The following is a 20,574-nucleotide window of genomic DNA, read 5'->3' on the forward strand; positions in this document are numbered from 1 at the left end:
GACGCGGAGGATATAAATTGTCGTAATGATGCTAGAATGTGCCGTATTGATCTTCACCTCCTCTGGTGTTCACATGCTTGAGAGGGAAGAAATTGAACTGGGATTTCACAGCAGTCCTCTGTCTCTCTCTCTCTCTCTGTGTGTGTGTGTGTGTGTGTGTGTGTTTTCCCTGGCCGCAAGCAGCAAGGGGGTTTGAAACAACTTGACTAATATGTTTACATAACTGTCCACAAACTGCTATTTTTCAGCTTTTCCTCCATTTGTTAGTCTGGGTTTTGTCTTCCAAAGGACGCCATGAACCCCTGCCCTAGTAAACGCGCTTGCATTACACTGTATAATAACTTTAATAAATCATCGACAAATGTATTCTATCAGTAATGTGCAAGTCAGTAATGTGTGTGTACTTTCAAATATGAATATATGTGAAAATGTATGAATTGTTCGAACGGTACAGGCCCTTGTGAATAAAATGTACTTAATTGTATTGAATGTGCACTTTAAATCTTAAAAGTATTTACAAAAAAAAAAAATGACTTGCAGTAAAATAAAAGGGCACTTAAGAGAGCACACACTTTCATGAACACAAAAAATGAATGCATATTGTAATGTAATATTAAATGTTTAAAGGACATTTTAAATCAGTGTTTTAATAATCTGTCATGCTTTAAAGTTCAATTTAGAACCATTTAACGCTAAAATGGTTATGTGCGTTAGTTTAGGGTTCTGTTTTCCTGCCTTTTTGTTTTTCATATCTGTCAAATCCACCTCATTATTGATGTTTTGGAGCTCAGCTATACAACTACAGACTGTCAACACACTCTCAACAGGTACATTTCTTTCTTAAAACACTAATATTCACTCTGCTGTGCTTATATTTGTGTATGGCGAGAGCTCAGCTCCGGTGTAAAAGCAAAAGCAAAAGCAAATAACAGCATCAGTAGGAACTCACTGGTGTTCTCTCATCTAGCAGAGAGAGCCTATAGGTTAGCAGATCCCTGTCTGAAGCGGGACGAGTAAGTGGTCGGCACATCGAATTCTCATTATAATTAGAGTGAATAATTAAATATTTATCCAGTGCGAGTCAGTGGGGAATCATCTCAGCCTGTGTCATGAAGACCTATTTTAATTATCATAGCTCAGTCATCTACACAAACACACTCTCACCTTCTTCACACACACATATCTTTACAGGAAATTGGGTCAAAAATGGATTCCACCATGTTTTCTACAACATAATGTATCATATTGTATTGTGTAATAAAACACACTGAAAATGAAGCCATGGTACCTTGATATATTATTAATATTTGTTAACAAACAAGTATTCATTACTTCAATGAGCTCATTGTTTCTGCCTTTATTATATTGTTTAAATTAACACATTTGTAGCTAACTGTGATTTTGTACATGCACATTTCTGAAATACATAACTTAGACAGTTAACAGATCACTCTAAATTGTAATGTGAACTCATGCATTTTCTGTAAAGCTGCTTTAAAACGATGTGTATTGTGAAAAGCGCTATACAAATAATTTGAATTGAATTGAATTAAACGAATAGCTGTTTTCTGTGTGAATATATAGTCAAATGTAATGTATTCCTGGCTGTGGCGTATACCAAAAGTTCCTCATTCGCACTGAAGCATCCGAAACACTTAAATTATCAAACTGTACATGTGTAAAACACAATAAAAGCTTGCTGAGACGATAGAGACCTGACGTAATAAAGTTCTCACTTTATTAGCAAATCTTTCTGTTCAGTTTGCACTCAATCGCCATGTCTGGTCTAAAGCACAACTGTCCTCATCATGTTTTCCCACAGCAATTAAAAGAACATTTTCTGCCACTTCTGTATTGTGAAGATTGTACAAAGTAACATGTATCTTTAGCAACACAATACAGCGGTTTTTAAAATGTACCAGAGCATCTTCACAAAGCTCAGTTTTTTAGACAAGGCCAAAACATAGAGAGAAAGATCTGGATTAAAGGAGACGTGGCCTGAGATGCATGGATGCAACCCTAAAAATAACACCGTTTCTGCGCAACATCGGCGTTCCGGGTGGGATGTCATGATGTCATGCGCGAGTCAGTGGATCGTGAGGCTCACGCTGATGATGTACGACTGCAGACTGAGGAACGAACTCACGGAGAACTCGTCGAGAAGCTTCTCTCTGCCCGTCATCGTCCCGATACATCATGTGCCACGCGCTAATTAGGACTGTCTGCGTCTGCAACACATTCCTGCATATGCTTCCTCTGTTTCAGAGGTGATGAATGGAGCTCTCAGTAGCAGAGCAAAAATGCCTCTTTCTACCACAGTTCATTAATTACCCACAATGCACTCTGTCACTCGGCTCCCCGGTGTCAAAGATGGCGTCAGTGGGCCAGCTGTTCGGTTACTGTACTGGAGATGCTGAGCTTTACAACCCGCCGAAGTGTGTTTGAGGAGAAGTTTGTGGACATTAATCCGAATGCTTTTGAGAGTCGCTTCCGTTCACACTGAAACCGCATTTATAGGTTTCTGTGCTCCTAATGTATATTGGAGACTTCTAATCTGTCATTTTCTGTCATGAACACTTCAGATGAAAATGTTTTTAGGTTTGCAATCTCATCTTTGATCAGGTAGCAATTATATTCAATGAAAGGAATGTACTATATTTTAGTTTGATAATGTTTTTTATTTAATATTTTGTATTTTCAGGGGATTTTATGGTCCTACAATATATTTACGCTTTATTTATAATCCATTTATTCACATTTTAGCATAGACCAGAAAATTAAATTTCCAGCTTGAGTTCTTGAGTGCTTTAGAGCAGGGGTGTCCAAACTCAGCCCTGGAGGGCCACTGTCCTGCAGAGTTTAGCTCTAGCCTGCCTCAACACACCTACCTGGAAGTTTCTAGAATGCCTAGTAAGACCTTGATTATCTGGTTAAAAAGTTTTAAAAAAAAGTGAACTTAAAAAAAGTTACAGAATTTTTACGTTTATTGCTACGAAAAATGCACAAAAATACTATTTTCAATATTTATATGAAATCTATATTTTCAAAAACACGTTTTTCTCTAAAACTGCAAGAAACCCAAAGTATACAAAAACAAACAAAAAAAATGGTTGCAGTACCAAACGCTTCCACTAGAGGAACTTCGTCTCCCATTCATTTCCAATGCGCTCATTTTTGACTGCGAGGAGCATAAAAGTGTGACTTTTTTTCAGGACCATTTAACATTTTCGAATCATGTCAATGTTTTTTTGTGTGTGTTCACACAGCAAGTGCCCAAACCTTTACCAAGTTTCGTACCTTTCTAATGAAAAAAAAAAATAAAAATAAAAATAAAAAATAAAAAAAAATCTTCAAAAATGACCGAAGAGCACCAGAGGTTTCTGTGCACCTAAACTCATTATTTGTGTTTCTAATCTGTCGTTTTCTTTCGTGAACGTGAATACGTTTTGTTTAGATAATGTTTTTAGGTTTGCAATCTCCACACATCTTTTTTGATGTATACGGTAATTTTTCTCCCACTTCATAGTCCACTTCATAGTCCGTTATTTACTTCAGAGATTGCCATAATGAAATGATCGTCAACACTCTTTTGGTCTAATCTCTGTCGCTTCGGAGGAAAAATAAACAGGCTTTCACTCACTAAATATAGCAGCCATCATCATTAGCAAGTGGAAAACCATGAGCTGAACCAAAATGGATTGATGGCAAAGAGGAATCAATCTATAGTCTGTGGAGCGAGAAAAGAAGATTAAAAAGTGGAAATTGAGGCCATTTCTGGATAGATTTCCCTCCCGAAAGCTTTGCTGCCCTCAGGCACACGGCCCTCATCATTCTCTGGATCTCCTGCTCTTATCTGCACATTATAAGAAAATAACATTTCACCTGAGTGTCTTTTTATGTCTCCTTCTAATTGTGACTATTGAAATAGTGCCATATTGGAGGTCCAGCAAGAGTGCTGTTTGTGTATACTGTTTGCTTCCGCTGTGATGCGAATTTACATCGGAAAAACCTTTGAAAGGTGGCGAGAACTCCGCCGGCAGAAGGGCTTCCAATCCGACATTCAGTTGCTCTGTTTTTGGCAGAACAGGTAAATCCACTTTTCTTTCTAAACAGACGTTCATGTTCGCCAAACCAACACAAGGATGAAATTAGCTAGATCTACGCAGTCAGCGTTAACTTTGGTGAAAACAACATGTATGTTTCTCTATCTCTATTGTAAATGATCAAGCAAATTCACAGTAGGGCGACAATTTGTGTGAACGATTGTTTTCATCCACTGTTTGTTATGAATTTGAATGTAATTTTATAGGCTATTAACAACTTTGACTAAATTTGTTTACTAGATCTAGCTAATTTCTCCGTTGTTTATGCTCACTGGGAAACGCGAAGCTAATGTTATCATGCTATTATTGCGTCCTTGTATGGGAGCTATAGTTATAACCTCAGGTGGTGAAACGATTTTAAGATAATGTTTCTCTTTTTCTGCATTCTGTTCTGACTGCAATATATAAAACCATTTATCTAACTTGGCGACATTACACATTGCTTGAAGTATCAGTATTTGTAGTGACTACTTTGACTTTCCTTTATGTCGGAAGGGAAGGGAAGGGAAGGGAAGGGAAGGGAAGGGAAGGGAAGGGAGGAGACGGGATGAGGAGGAGGGAGGGTCTAGCTAGCCTCCGTTTTGTTTGACAACATTTCGAATGTCAACAAGAAGTTATGACTCCCGGGATCGCTTAGAGCACCTTTAATGTCCGAGCTTTAGTTTTCTCAGAGCCAGTTTTCTTCTTCCAAGGGACGGAACATTTCAACCCTAGAGACCCAATCATTGATGTTTTTAGGAAATATTATATTGAAGTATGCGAGTAGAGCAGGGGTCTCAAACTCAAATTGGCTGGGGGCCATTGCTGTGAAGACATCTCATAGGAGGGCCATTTTAACATCCAAGCACAACAAGAAAGCGAAATATTTTTTCTGGAAATTTACTTTACTTGCTGAAATGTTAGCTCTCATTTACTTCAAATTCTGTAACTAATATATTTTGTCATACTTAACAAAAATTTAAACATCAGTATATATTAAACAGATACTATATTTAACAATTGATTTAATATTTTAGATTTTAACTGTTTTAACTTAAATAACTTATCAAAACAACTAAAAACACTCCCAAAATAGTTTTCGCGTGCATATGGTATACGCACTTTATGGCGTGTAATATAGGCACACACTCCACACCCCTAATCCTACCCAACAGTGCGTATCATATACACGCAAAAACTATTTTTTGTCGTATAAATTGCACGAGAAATAAGATTTGTGCTATAGATACGCACTTTCATGAGATTGTGTTGGCGATAGATAGAGATTGTTGAAGAAGCCCTTATTTTCTGGACATGCAATCCTTCACAAACTGCCCTTCAGTGAATGGCTTTCCTGCTTTAGCGATCAACTCACTCACCACATAACTTTCTTCACCTGCAGCATCAGCATCCTTTTTGGCTTTGTGGAAAAGGCTTTGTTAGCTCTCTCTTCAACTTCGTGGCTCTAATTTCCCTCTCGTCATCCTGGTACTTCTCATACTGTTCTCCGTGTTTAATCGAGTAATGACGCTTGAGATAGGCCTACTCCTTTAGGACTGCGACTTTTTCTTTGCATATCAGACAGGTAGCATTTCCATTAAACTCTGCAAAAATACTGCAATGTCCATCTTTCTTGAAACTGTCAGGGCCCTATCTCGCACCCACTGCAATTGACTTTGTACAGCGACGCATGTATCATTCCTATTTCTCACCCGACGCACAGCGGACTTTTCCCTCCACAGACGCACGTCGGTAAATTAGGGAATGAACTTGCGCTCCCGGGGGCGGTTCAGCGAAAAGAGGAGGCGTGTTCCGGCGCAAACGTTCCCTGGTGCTATTTTGCAGTTTCAGAAAACAATTCCGCCACTGACCAGGAGAAACATCGTCTAAAGTCAGTGGCGCGTTATTCAGAGGCTATTTTAAGGGTGCATGCCTGGCCATAATGTAGCGTGTGCACAACACACACACACTTTGCTTCTCTCATCTACACAGAAGCAGCAGTTCACATTTTTGCAAATCATACATTATTACAAGGAAAATATTAACACAGGAGGGAAATCATTGTGGTGTCCATGAAGATGTGAAAAAATAGGCATAAATCTAGCTTACACATTTACCCAAATGATCATACGCCTGTTTAAGCGAAGCTAATCTGGGTGTGTTTCTCCATCCCCAATGTCACTTCTCTGTGTTTTACGGCCCTGACGAGAACGTCGGTCTCCTCGGCTGTGAACCGCTCCTGGCAAATCCGCCGTTATAATAGCGATCCGCCATGGAACAAGCGCGCCTGCTCTTAAAGGGAATGTGAGATGTCGCTCTGATTGGTTTATTTTACGTTACGCCCAAACCACACCTATGAGTAATGAAGCGACTTCAGACCAACACATTTTAGATTTGCGTCGGGCGCAAGAGTCATTTATCCCGCCGGTATAATAGCAACAGCGCCCGAGACCCGCCCACAAAGTTACTTGCGTTTCGCGCTTGATACTTGTGTTTCAGATCGTTAAAATAGGGCCCTGTGTGTTCATCATCCACTTTCCTTTTCGGTTTGGAAAGAGACATATTTTCGTTCGCAGCCTAAAAACAAATGAACTACCAGGACCAAAATCAGCTCTCTTGTTAAATATGCCGTCACGCACTTTTTGTTTTTATTTTTTTTATTTTTTTACCCGTTCACGTTTTTTTTTTTTTTTATAGAACCGTAAATGGTCCGCGGGCTGGCAGTTTGAGACCCCTGGAGTAAAGTACAAATGTGTTTGACTTTTTTCTTATCAAATTAAACCGCCATATATTACTGAGATATAATACCGTTCACAGTTTTGGAGTGTCTTTTTATGTCTCCTCCTAATTGTGACTATTGAAATGGCGCCATATTGGAGGTCCAGCAAAAGTGCTGTTGTTTGTGTATATCGTTTGCTTCCGCTGTGATGCTCAAATATTATGTAATTTCAAATGGCCGACTAACAAGCTTCACTTTTCCTTTTTGTCTTCATGCCCGAGCTTCAGTTTTCTCAGAGCCAGAGTTCTTCTTCCAAGGGACGGTTTGCTGGGATGGCTATGACTTAATCGCTGAAGAAACCATTCGACCCTAAGAGACACAAGCATTGATATATGTTTTTAGGAAATATTATATTTAGGTATGTGAGTACAGTACAGTATGTGTTTGACTTTTTTCTTAGTAAGTTAGAAGGCTAAAAACCGCCACATGAGATATAATACCGTTCAAAGGTTTGGAGTTTATTTTTATTTTTTTTAAAGTCTCTTCTGCTCATCAAGCCTGCATTTATTTGATAAAAAATACAGTAAAACAAAATGAAAAATTATTCACATTTATATCAGCTGTTTTCTATGTGAATATATAGTAAAGTGTAATTTATTCCTGTGATCAAAGCTGAATGTTCAGCATCATTACTCCAGTCTTCAGTGTCACATGATCCTTCAGACATCACTTTAATATGAGGATTTGATGATCAAGAAACATAGTTATCATTACATTTGCTTAAAAAAGAAGAATATAAAGTTCAAAAGAACAGCATTTACTTAAAATATATTTTAGCTACTTTTGACAAATTTTGTCCAATTTAATGCATACTTTCTTAATAAAAGTATCATTATTATTATTATTATTAAATCTTACTGACCCCAACTGTGTATGTTATTAAACATTATATGCAATGTATAGTATGTTATATATCTTGCCATTTTCTATCACTTGTTCATAGAGCAAGTTGCTGTTTATTTAGTTCTAAAGCAAATTTGGTGTAACACTAGTTTGTTTGCTGTAATGACTGTAGACGTGTTGTGTTTTGCTCAAATCATTTCCTCAGAAAGCTTTATTATTGTCTCTGTAACAAGTGCAATGAAAGTCACACAAAAGTGTCTGTCAATGTTAAATAAGAAATGTTAAATCATAAATCTGCAGATAACTTTACTGGTCTTTACTCTCTCATTCAGTACCCTCACATGGATGGATGGATGGATGGATGGATGGATGGATGGATGGATGGATGGATGGATGGATGTATGGATGGATGTATGGATGGATGGATGGATGGATGGATGGATGGATGGATGGATGGATTGACTGATTGATGGATAGATTTGATTAATTGGATGGATGGATGGATGGATGGGACAGAGAGAAAGAAGGATGGATGTATGGATGGATGGATGGATGGAACAGAGAGAAAGAAGGATGGATGTATGGATGGATGGATGGATGGATGTATGGATGTATGGATGGATGGATGGATGGATGGATGGATGGATGGATGGATGGATGGATTGACTGATTGATGGATAGATTTGATTAATTGGATGGATGGATGGATGGATGGGACAGAGAGAAAGAAGGATGGATGTATGGATGGATGGATGGATGGGACAGAGAGAAAGAAGGATGGATGTATGGATGTATGTATGGATGTATGGATGGATGGATGGATGGATGGGACAGAGAGAAAGATGGATGGATGGATGGATGGATGGATGGATGGATGGATGGGACAGAGAGAAAGATGGATGGATGGATGGATGGATGGATGGATGGATGGATGGATGGATGGATGGATGGATGGATGGATGGATGGATGGATGGATGGGACAGAGAGAAAAATGGATGGATGGATGGATGGATGGGACAGAGAGAAGGATGGATGGATGGGACAGAGAAAAGGAAGGATGGATGATGGATGGATGGATGGATGGGACAGAGATGGATGGATGGATGGATGGATGGATGGATGGATGGATGGATGGATGGATGGATGGATGGACTGGTATTTCTGATTCACACTCAACTACAGCAGAAGCCGAATGTTCTTTACATCCACATGCAATCATTCCTCATTGAAGGTGTGGCGTGTTCAGTAATGGGTCGATCATCTGTGGTCAAACTGCGATATTAATAAGCGTTCGCTCGACTGGACTCAGAAGCCTTGTGATTACCTGTCACACTTCATTTGTCGATTGTAAAAACGCTACACGACTCTTTCCTGGTTACAGTTTAGCGGCAATCTCATTCAGAAAGCATTACCATGTACAGTTCGTCCGCCTCCCACATTATTTATACATTTATTATTCCCAAGGGTTGGAATGCATTTTGGAGGACATGTTATACATTAAATATCATAAAAGATTGCTGTGTCATTGTATTGTTGAACCCGTTTTACCACTATTACTGTCCATTTCCGGTGTTACTACTATGTGTAAATGGAGTAAATTGTCTTACATGACCTTTGCCAAGATCTTAATCTCCTGTAAGGAATCCTGAGAGAGCAGTAAGTGGTGACAGTATCAAAAACGCTCTCTTCTGCTCCCTGGGTTTAAAATTTCCTTGAACCGTCTGACACGAGACGTGCTGAGATACCACATCTTTATTCGTAAAGCTCAAATTGGCCCATCATTATCTTTTAATTACCACAACCCAATATTGGGCCCTATTATACACAGATAATTAATCACGTATAATGGTGCAATAGGATATTGTGATTGGGGCAGAAAGGTCGGGACGGGGTTATTTTGTGCAAACAGGGAGCTAATAGCAACTCTTCTGAGTTTCATTATTTGCACATGAATACACTCTGAATAAAGGATGAATAGCTGTGTAAAGGGATGGCAAGCGGAGATGAAACCGGCGGGTAAATTCAGGACGCTTTTTATCGTCAAGCATCGGGTTCCTGAAGCTCAGCCCACTGTCCTGTGTGTGTCCAGCGATATCTCAAAGTGCCACGCTTTAAAGCAACAGTTCACCTCAAATAACACTTACAATGAGGCCTCATTTGTTAACATTAGTTTATGTGTCAGCTGACATGAACTAACTATGAGCATTAATCTTGGAACATTAGTATCTATTCATTCATCCATCTATCCATCTATCTAACTCAAGCAATGTGCCAAATCATGTTAGAAACATAACATCCATCTATCAATTTATAACCACTAAACACTAAAATTTTAAACTTATTCAAACTTAAAGGTGCTATATGTAAGAATTTCCTTGTATTAATCATTTTTATATTGCCGTTGTGTAAATGGCTCGTAACAAAACTTTTACAAAAAAACGGGACCTTCCCTGACTTCGGTTGTCTATGAAAGCCTGTAGACATATTTTTATGTGAATAATTCGGGACGTTTTTGCCTGGTAAATCAAAAGGACTGTGTTGCTGATAACAAGAGCTTCTGAAATCTACATGTACAACCTTTAAAACTTCAACTTTTTGTTAGTAAGTAGTTAGTTTACAGTGAATCAACCAATGTTAACAAATACAACTTTGGATTTTAAAAATGCATCAGTTAAATTATTATATTGATAAATGTGTTCATTAATACTTCATGTTAACTAATGTTATAACAAATGAGACCTTATTGTAAAGTGTTACCAAAATGTTGTTATCAGTCATTTTCTCCTCATGTTGAAGCAAGCCCATGCAACTTTCTTTTCTCAATAGAAAACAAAAGAAGAAATGAATGCCATTATTCTCCATTTTGAAAGTAAATGGGCACTGCAGCTGCCATAAAATATCATAATGAATTTCATATGAATTACTATAGCTATAGCTTTGTGTGAAGAACAGACTAAAAATGGCTGTTCATCTTCTCCAACATGAAAAGTTCTTCAAAAGTCATATGGACTAAATGATTGGTTTGGTGGCCGAACATTATTGACGTTAATTCCAGCGTATTTTATTTGACAGCTCAAACGGTGGTGAATATTTTTCAACTTTTCCTTTAAATAATGCATTTTTTTCACGAGTAACCATTCAGAAAGCACCAGCTGGCACTGAAGCTACAGTTATTGCGCATGCAACTATTTTTGAATCCCAATTTTTAATCCAAATCTCCTCGGCTGTTTTTAAAGCACTGCGCAATCCCTGATGCCTTTCAAAGGAATATCTGGAAACACAATGTTCTTCCACACATTTGATTTCAAATCCATGTTCTGCCCCATCAATATTAAAGTAAAAGTTCAAAATGAAACTTCTGGCATTGTTTACTCCCCCCTCATGCTATTGTGAACTCATATTCTGTTATATTGTCTGATGGAGAATATAAAATACAGTGTGAACATGACTGTGAGAAACCATATGAGGTTCACAGTGTCTCCTCTGCCGTCTACGCTTCCGTCATGCCGCTGCTGTTGCTGTTATTGTTGTCTTCTTCTTCTTGCCCATCGTAAACAGCAGTAATCACAGTCTAAAAAGGCCAGAGGAAATGAAAAGCCTCTGGTTGAATCTTGTCTGCCGCGCCGTGGACCGGAACGCTTTAATTAGAGCCGGAATGCTCAAGCGCTGCTGCAAATAAAGCAAACGTAAAACGTCATCTTCCTCTGTTCTTCTCGGGTTGTGTTTATGCATATGCACATGAATTTAAAATGATACTGTAGATGTTCAAATGAACAACCCTGCATGCTAATAACACACAGTGCCATATTTACTCATGTTTTAAATCTTAATATAATGTGTATAGCTAACGTGCAAGATGTGGAAATGTGCAAACAGCATTACAGACACTGCACTATTGCTTTAGTCAATCTGGTACGACAGCATGTGCAAATACACAGCGAATCCCTGATTTCAAGAGCACCAGCTACAGAAGGCCATTAATGAATCGTGAATATTTTCATATTCTCTTTGGAATTATAAAATCAAAGCAAATGCTACATTAATTACTATGAAAAACAGATTTTTTTTTTTTTCATTAACACAAACTGCCAAAAGCAATGCACACATGCCTCTAGTGTTTGCCACGGGGTTTCTCATTCTTGCATCGATTGGCTGGATTCATTCGCTCTGTTTTTGCTGTAGTTTGCACACCTCTCATTTAATTTATTAATATACATTTATTAATAATGTAGGCATGCCAGCTGTGTTTCCAAAGTATAAGATTTAGTTTGAAAAATCAATTCAATGCATCAAACTCTTATTTAATGGTGCAAAGATGTTAAAAAATGTATGAGGCGGTATAAATCTGATTTGTATAATATAAGACACTGATTCACAGACACTGTGTGTATTCTCTCATTGATACACAACAAAGCAATGATTTTCATTACTTTTATCCTTGTAATATTAAGGCATTTAACAAGCTCAAATGTAATGCCGAGCTGATTGGACTACTAGAAGTCTTTGAAACGCAGTGCATTGCCAAAGGCTGGAAGTAAACGGAGAGATGTTTGTAACTGTTATGGTTCATGGAAGTGGCAATTCAGCATTAGCATCAGTGCGTATGATGGTCCTCAAGAGTGCTGGATCTCCATAAGCATTAAAGAAGAAGCACATCTCTGAAAGACTCTCAGTCGACTGTCGAAACTCTTCACCTTAAGAGGGGGAGACAGCCAGAAGTTCAGCATCTATTTTTAAACATAATACATCTCATAAAGCATGTGCTACATTTTCATAGGCGCTAGTTCGGCCTCAGTGTGTTCTATTGATCGTTTGCTTTTTCCATACTAAAAAAAACTTCAAGGTTAGTAGAAAAGTAAGACGTGTTTTTGATACCTCAAGCTTGAAATGTTCCAATTGAGAGAACAAAAAATGACAACCCTATCACATTACTACTGCATGCATAATGATATTCATATTTAAATAATTGCTATTTCTTTCAAAATGTGACAGCCTTGAAAATTGGAAAGGCCTTGGGTTTTGACATCAGGCCCTCTTGTCTCCAAACTGATTCTTTAAAAAGCGAATGGAAATGAAAGTCAAGGATAAAGCATCTCTGGACATTAAACATGGACGGCTTCTCTAAGTTTGAGCTGATCAGCTTTGATGACTTTGAAATTCATGGCCAAACTGAGTTTTCCAGCTCTTTTAAATGCAGTGAAATATTACAGTAACTGATAAGGACAGCCTTTAATTGTCAATATAAGCTCCTCGTATCCGGTGATATTCCTCGCAGCCAGGCTTAATGCATACAGTGATGTTCAACAAAACTATCTGAAGATTGGCTTTTCTTTCTCTTTAATCCGGTGACATTTGCCCCGGATGGGAGGTAAAGAAATTACAGGAGACACGTGGAAGTCTTCCTCGGGGTTGTTTGCCCTGATCTATCTATATCATTGCTAACGGGAATCCAAATCACAGAAAGAGCCTATACATGGGGTCAGACAGAACACACAATCTCATTAAACCTGCAAACAGAAAGAAAACAACTATCTGTTCGGGTCAGATAAAAAAAAAAAAGAAAAAAAAAAGAATACTTTTATTCTGCAAGGACGCATGAAATTGATCAAATGTGACAGTAAATAGATTTATAATGTTACAAAAGATTCTATTTCAAATACATTCTGTTCGTTTGAACTTTCTATTCATCAAAGAATCCTGAAAAAATTAAAATATGAAGCTGTTTTCAACACTGATAATAATCATAAATGTTTCTTGATCATCAAATCCTCATATTAGAGTGCTTTCTGAAGGATCATGTGACACTGAAGACTGGAGTAATGATGCTGAACATTCAGCTTTGATCACAGGAGTAAATTACACTTTACTACACACTGAGCAAAATTATAAACGCAACACTTTTGTTTTTGCCAACATTTTTCATGAGCTAAAGATCTAAGACTTTTTCTATGCACACAAAAGGCCATTTCTCTCAAATTTTGTTCCCAAATCTGTCTAAATCTGTGTTAGTGAGCACTTCTCCTTTAATATTTCACAGTTTTTACTGTCATCTTTAATCAAACAAATGCAGGCTTGGTGAACAAAAGAGACTCTTTCATAAACAAAAACAAAAAAATCATAATTATGCCAAACTTTTGAATGTCAGCCATTAATAAGCAGTCATGGAAACTTCTAAAACTGAAAACCATTTTAATTTACATACATAATAAAAGACAGGCACAACATAGGCTATTTGCAATAAAGCCTCCAATTATTTTGGCACATTTCAGATTCAAATACATCCAATATTCAAAGTACTGTACCTGACGAAATGATATATATATATAAAAACATTGTTTTAAAATGCAATCAGCGGTTGATTCCAGCAGTTTGAGTTACAGACGTGAACACTAGCGATCTCAGCGTGTCTCATATGCACCATTTGTAGTTTGCTGGAGCTTAAAGCGGCTGTTCCATCTAAATTGCTCCCTGAAGTTATTGGATTTCTGCAGACGCTGACAGCTACAAGCTACTTCACGGGCAGGCATTAATTAGACGACCGCTGGTAAAGAGCTAGGGAGAGAAAGAAGGAGAGAAAACCAGCGCTTTCCTGGTCTGAGATGCTTTCTTAAGCTACTCACTTTCTATTATTTCAGAGATGTTGCGTTGGGCTTCAGTCCGAATGCAGAGCTGGAGCCGAGAGCTTGTCAGAACCAATGCTTTTCAATCAGATTTTCCCTTTAACAGGTTCTGCATACAATTACAATCTCATGCCATATATCTCCAGGATAAGAGATAAACCAGATCTGGCTGAGTGTATCGCTCTTGATGACATTTAGAAGCGAGTGCCGAATATGAAGGGAGGTTTTCTTATTCATTTACAGTTCAGTCCAACTCTGCGTATGAATCAATGCATGGTTGGGTTTTGGAGATCGTCGAGGCCGTTGCTCTGTTTCGGCCCACATGCGGCTTCCCTCATGCACACAGGAATCAAAGTGAGTGAAATGTCAAAATGTAAAGTTCTACTGTCCAAGTTGAAATCCCTTATGAAACGCTGCTGGATCGGAGGAATGGTGTGTGTGTTCGTGTCGCCCACTGACTGCCGGCCGCGGATCTGAAACAGAGAAACACACACTTTACAACAGGAGAATCAGCTGCTCTCGGACGCTTCTTTAGATACAGATGAAAATGATGTCTTCATTTACTCGCCCTCACCTTCGAAACACAAATGAAGATATAGTTAATATCACGTTTCCAAGATTTCATTCACCATATTTGCTCCATGCATGAGCTCTGATCATGTTTACAAGCCTGAACACAAATCTGTGTCTCTTCAGAAGACTTTAATTAAACAGCTTTCATGATGTATTTATGAACATTTTTAAGCATGAAAGTTCAATGGAGGGACAGAAACTTCTCAGGTTTCATTCAAATGATCTTCATTTATGTTTCAAAGATGAAAGTCAAACAGGCTTGGAACGACGTGAGGATGAGTAAACGATGACAGGATTTCCATGTTTGGATTTTGACTCAGAAACACACAGTGACCAGAGGAAAGAACACATCACTGAAGTAACACGTATAGTGTAATATCATTCTTTAACCCAGGGTTATTATAGTAAACCAAATAAAAAACTAAACCGTAAAAAAAAAAAAAAAAACATTTCCGGTAGTAATAAATGTTAACTGAAATAAAATAGTTTTAAAAATCTTTAATACAATTTTTACTTCTGTTAGTAGCTAAAGCAATATTTCTCATTTTTGTTCAGTTTACCTTGTTGTGCAAAAATAACTAAAACTAAAATTGAAATAAAACTAATAAAAACTAGTCACATATAAAATAAAATAAAAAAAATTGTATGGCAAATGTGTGAAATTTCAGGCTATATTTTCCAGGACAGTATACAGTATTTTTGCAAGGGATGGTAAAGTCCATAATTTTTAATTGAAAATAAACAAATAATGAGTTATATTCAGAGCTGCAATTTCCCGTTTAAAGCACAAGAGGCGGTAGAGAGTCGATTGTAAGTGAAACAAGAACCAGACAGGGAAAGACGAACAGTCTGGAGGTGTTCAACTATCAGGGCCTGGACAATTTAAGTCCAACTTTTCACACCATTCCTTAAGATGCACAAACGCCCACTACTGGTGGATTTAATACTCACAGTGTTTTTATATCCTATTCACGAAATTGAACATTACAATGAACTATAACTGGGTAAAAAACGTTAGTATTATGCGGTTAAATGTCCAAATACACTTCCCTCGTCTACTTGATGAAGTTGAACGCACTTCAGAACAGGCGCGTAGCCAGTAATGGGCCAGGGCGGCACTGGCCCACCCACATAACTCACTGGCCCGCCCAGGCAAGTTTGATCAAAATACATTTTTAGTTTATTTTTATTATTCAAATGTATTTAAGAAAATATATAAATATAAACCTGATTTATTGTTGACTGGTGTGTGTGTTTAATTCTGTTTCCGAATAAAATGCGTGAAAGCCTCCCTCCGGAACGTAATTGGTTGCTATGGTTGCTAGGGGTTCCGAGTCCGACAGGCAGACTCTCTAGGCGGCGGGCTCTGGCGGCCTTTAGTTCTTTGAAAAATAACTCTGTGACTCTTTGGACTATGATGAGATCATTTCTGTTTTTAATACTAAACCCAGGCACTTGCATCTTGTTTTGTAGAATGAAAACAACAAAGGTAGGCCAGTTGTTTAACTAATTTCCTTAATTTTTGCCCGTTAAGTGATTTAAGGCGAGACACGGCAAAAACATCGGGGTTTTTTTTCACTGGTCAATTTTAAGATTTTGGGCTATTTGTCTTCTTCAATGCTTTATTTCAGACTTGTGGTGAAAAAAAAAAAAATCCAAAATACACATTTAGGTCTTTATTTTACTACATTTTGTCAATTTGCGTCTGTATATTTCTCCTAAATTCAACAAAAGTTGGCGTTGTTAATCAATATGCTGCACCGCGATCGCTTTCTGCACCTGTCATAACACAAACACCGTTGAAAAGTTCTCTACTTTCTCCTGTACACAATGCTGTCGGATCCAAATATGGTAATTTCCTTTAATCGGCAACCAATCGTGAAAGTACAATGGGGCATTTAACTCTAAAAGCGAAATCTCATTGGCTGATGTCAATTTCTGACAATGTGATTCGTTCAGATGCATCACGTGACGTGCTCTGACATTTTGATGTGTGTTTTTGACTGTTTTTGACTGGGGTTCTGTTCAGTTGTTGGCCATAAATGCTGTGTTATAAGTTTTGATGTGTTTTAGGTGGTTTGTATTGTTGTTGCTGATGATTTGATAAGATATTGTGTCTGTAAATAGTTGTTTCTGCTAAAAAATATGATTTTTTACATTACAAATCTTTAAATGCTGTTTTCTCAAAATTAGTTTTGTCATTCTCCAGAATAACTGAGGAAGTTTTATGGTAATATCTATTATTTTAAAATGTTACATATTCACCTGTCTCGCCTTAAGTTACTGGTGTGTTGTGTACTGTATAGAATGCCTTATAGGCTAGCCTACTGTACATTGTTTAGTTTAAATTAGTTGCAATTTTTTTGGCACAAAAGCTTAATTTCCACCAGGCTGATTGCATTGTATATGGTTGATTTAACAGAAATTGGGGAGTGTGTTGTTATTCATTTCAAACCGTGCTTATTAATATATTATTACTATTTACTTATTAATTATTATTTAAGTAATTTTTTTTCTAGGAAAAACTATTGGCCCACTCACTTTTTCACTGGCCCGCCCAAAATACAATTTCTGCCTACGCCACTGCTTCAGAATGGCTTGTGTTGTGTTTCTCTTCAAAGGCAAAGTTTTTGTCACTCCGTGAACAAGAAAACAAAACCTGCAGATGCTCTCGTGAAGCGACTGGACGTGATAAACAGAAGTCCACAACATCTCGGCATTCCCGTCACAACGAGACACCTTTAAAAGACCAAAGGCTTAGATGGCTTTCATTACGCACCAGTGCTCCAATCTTATCCAATCACCAATCCCGAAACCATTACAGCAGGTACGGCCAAACTTTTAATGCACTCAGCTGCACTTCATTCCCTGAGGAGCGCTAATGCTGCTAGAGGAATAGCTTTAAATGCATCATTAAACCTGCCAGAGAATTAACTTGGACAGAACTTAATTATGTCACACACAAGGCCCTGCAACTTTAAGATTTGAGGAAAACCAATATTGCAGGCTGGAGAATGAAGTTGGTTCGTTTAGATACATAATTAGAGGCAATCAGCCATGTACCTGCGGTGTGTGTTGAGACTGAACAAACAGCAAGATTTTCCATACAAAATGGATCCTTGAGCAAAAGTTTAGGGTTACGCGGAATACAGTCACAGTGTCTGATTCTGAAAATGTGCTTTATTGCGGCGCATTCAAGCAAACCTCATGTTTAGGGCTATAAAAATGCATTGGTTTAAGAATACAAAATGAATGTGTACCACACAAGAGCTCACGTTTGGCAGTGAATCTGCACGAAATGGACCATTTCACTCCAAGTCAATCATTATGGCAACATTCCACATTTAATTCCCATGTTGTGAGTCAGAAATAACTTATTTGAAAAGAGATCAGCGGCTGAACAGCGTAACATGACCTGCTCAGATCTTCTGAACACAACGCAGTCTGTTCAAATAAATGCGTTTCGGAAGTCATTTGCTTCCCTGAAACTCTCCTCTTTGACTGTCAAGCCCATACTGCTCATTCTGAGGTTGATTTGACTTGATCTGATGGCGGGCAAAGGGAAAATATTGAGTGAAGCTCATGCATGAGGCAGTAACTCTGTCATCCGAGCTCAAGTCAACCGGAGCGCCGTGAGAGATTCCCGACTTTCCCTTCCGGATCCTCTGCGTGATCAGAGTTTGCAGGCGACGTGAAGTCTCGCTGTCATTTCTGTGCATTTTCCTGATCTGAACGCAGACCCACGGAGCCGGAGTGTGTCATTCTCCACGTGAACATAGAGGGGACTGCCAGACACATTTTAAAGCACATTTTTGTTTTTATTTGCACATTTTGCTGCTTCTACAGGCGTTCCTGTGTGTTGAACGGTAGATCGCAGCGCTAGCAACGCCAAGGCCATGGGTTCGATTCCCAGGGAATACACAGACTGATGAAATGTATACCTCGAAAGCAATGTAAGGCTTTTATGGGTTTAACTCTTTCCCCGCCAGTGACGGGACTTTCCATCATTTATGACACAACGCTTCAAATTTTGGCAACTTTAAAAATAAAAATAAACACTAGCAGGGAAAGAGTTAAAATATTCCACTTTAAATTACACTTTAAACATAATATAAATACATTTATATTAGAGAAATATGTATTAGATTACATTTTATTGTAGAAAAATTGGTGTAGAAAACATTTTCACTAAATTTCTCAAATAATTACAAAGTGGTGAGTACTGTAACACATTGAATTAAACATGACATTTTGAAGTAAAAATACAGAAATTGTATTTTCTTTTAAAACATACTCCAGAAAAAAAGAAAGAAAATTAGAGTGCAGATAAATGCATTCTCACCATTGTTATTTGTATTGGTATACATGGTTTTTCTTCATATTTTTTAATTAAATTAAATTTGTAGTGTTTCAGTCTTCAAAACAGTCCGTTTTTATTAAGTTTTAGTTTATTTTGTTATTTTAATAAAATTTGATATATATTTAAAATGTGTACTTTAAAACTAAAACATTTTCTTACTTGAAATAGTTAACTAATCCTGATAATCCTCACTATTTAATGTTTCGTTATTACATTTATTCATTTTAGCAGATGCCTTTATCCAAAGTGACTTATTGTCATATTCTTGAAAAAAAAAAAAAAAAAATTTATATATATATATATTAGTGCTGTCAAACGATTAAGATATTTAATCGTGATTAATCGCACATTTTTATCTATTCTAAATGTCCCTTGATTTCTTTTTGTCTCATTATAATGCTCTTATCAACATGGAAAAGTGGATCGGCTTGCTTTGTGCAAAAGTTTTTTTTATTGAAAACAACATTGGCATATACTGTAGTGTTCAGTTTCACACAAACATTCTCACTTGGAGCAAATAATGGCGTCAGAGAATTCGTATCAGCTGTGTGTGTGCTTGGCCATCCAGTGGTGTTTCAGACTGGACGCACTGCGATGATCGCTCAGTTCTCAACGCCAAAACACACAGATCACTTGGTCTTGTCAATGGAACCATTTGGCAACTTTTTAAAAGCAAACTTTCCATTCAGAATCTTATCGGCATCCATTTCGGCATCTCGCGCTCGCCATTCACTCAAAGCGTAACATTAGCCTACTACTCTTCGGCCGGCTTGCAAGCCCAAACAAGTGTGTGCGGCGTGCCTGTCGATTTGTGTCCGGTCTAGCTAGATCCGGTGTGGTGTTGTAGTTTTTCTAACATTACTAGTTGTTGCAATAGCATGTGAAAAAAACTACAAAGTTTGCTAGGCCAAAAAGAAGGTTAATCTCACGATAAAAAAATCGACGCCGTTAAAATGGGTTTGTGTTAACGCCGTTAATAACGCTTTAACTGACAGCACTAATATATATATATATATTTAAACTGCTACTTTATTCAGAACTCTGCATTACATCACAGAAAGCACTCGTGACAAACAAACCTTTCTTGCCAGCACAGGCTCCAAATGCACAAGTCTGACAAAGAGAATTTGTGAACGAATGAAAATGAAGTAAGACTGATTGCTGAAAGGACACGGCGAACCCGAGGGACGCTCAGACGCTTCCACAACACTGAGAGAGGAGAGGAAAAACTCACTCCAGCTTCCGTCGCGTGTCTCCAAGGCCCACACAAACCTCCTGTAATCGATCATACAAATGAACGCAACACAATATTTTCA

The 20,574-nt window shown here is 37.8% G+C and overlaps 1 protein-coding gene across 1 annotated transcript in view; it reads right to left on the bottom strand.

Annotated features, from left to right (window-relative positions):
• Positions 1-13,242: 13,242 nt before the first annotated feature.
• cd276 (CD276 molecule) overlaps positions 13,243-20,574 on the bottom strand; it is a 133,205-nt gene continuing 125,873 nt past the window's right edge. Inside the window, exon 8 of the mRNA XM_081372147.1 lies at positions 13,243-14,798. The gene's annotated coding sequence lies outside the window, so the exon portion shown is untranslated. The remainder of the gene's footprint in view (positions 14,799-20,574) is intronic.

This window comes from Scardinius erythrophthalmus (genome assembly GCF_964197995.2).
Source record: "Scardinius erythrophthalmus genome assembly, chromosome: 8".
In the NCBI taxonomy this organism is placed as follows: Eukaryota; Metazoa; Chordata; class Actinopteri; order Cypriniformes; family Leuciscidae; genus Scardinius; species Scardinius erythrophthalmus.